At 41.1% G+C, this 616-nt stretch overlaps 1 non-coding gene across 1 annotated transcript; it reads right to left on the bottom strand.

Annotated features, from left to right (window-relative positions):
• Nucleotides 1-111: 111 nt before the first annotated feature.
• TRNAG-UCC (transfer RNA glycine (anticodon UCC)) lies at nt 112-182 on the bottom strand. Its single transcript has one exon. It is a non-coding gene; the product is annotated as a tRNA-Gly (tRNA).
• Between the last annotated feature and the right edge of the window lie 434 nt (nt 183-616).

The following is a 616-nucleotide window of genomic DNA, read 5'->3' as shown; positions in this document are numbered from 1 at the left end:
TTTGCCAGGCCTTTCTTCCTAGTCTGTTTTAGTCTGGAAGCTCTGCTGAAACCTGTTTGGCATTACAGCAACATGCAAGCCTCCACTGACAGGTGGTGGCCGCACATGAGGTGCATTGGCTGAGAATTGAACCCAGGTCTCCTGCATGGAAGGCAAGAATTCTACCACTGAACCAGCAATGCCTCCCCCTTTTGGCTTTAAGTACCTGGAAAAATATACTTTATGCAAAGGACAGAAACTTGGAGGAACATTGGTTGCAAACCTTTACAAAAAGTTAAAGTACTCAGGAGACAGTGGTGCATACACAGCAAATGACACCCTTTCCCAAGTTATTAGAGCAAATGGTATTATAGGCAATGATTTCTAGTATCGTTTTGCAACAAGTGCCCTTCTCTTGGTTTAAGCAGAGGCAAGATTGATAATAAATTTCAGAGATCATCCCTTTAAAACACAAAGGAGATTGTGACCAGACAGAGAGTTTAGACTTTGGCTATACGGAATTAATAACATGCACCAACTTGGTTGAATGCGTAAAATACTTAGTCTTTGCAAGAGGCATTTATTCTTTTTTTACAAGGACGGTATGCTTTTTGTTTATTAAGTTGGTGTCTGTCAG

This window comes from Trichechus manatus, unplaced genomic scaffold (genome assembly GCF_000243295.1).
Source record: "Trichechus manatus latirostris isolate Lorelei unplaced genomic scaffold, TriManLat1.0 scaffold00257, whole genome shotgun sequence".
NCBI lineage: Eukaryota > Metazoa > Chordata > Mammalia > Sirenia > Trichechidae > Trichechus > Trichechus manatus.
Note: the sequence above shows the minus strand (reverse complement) of the source record. Positions and strands in the feature narration are given on the sequence as shown.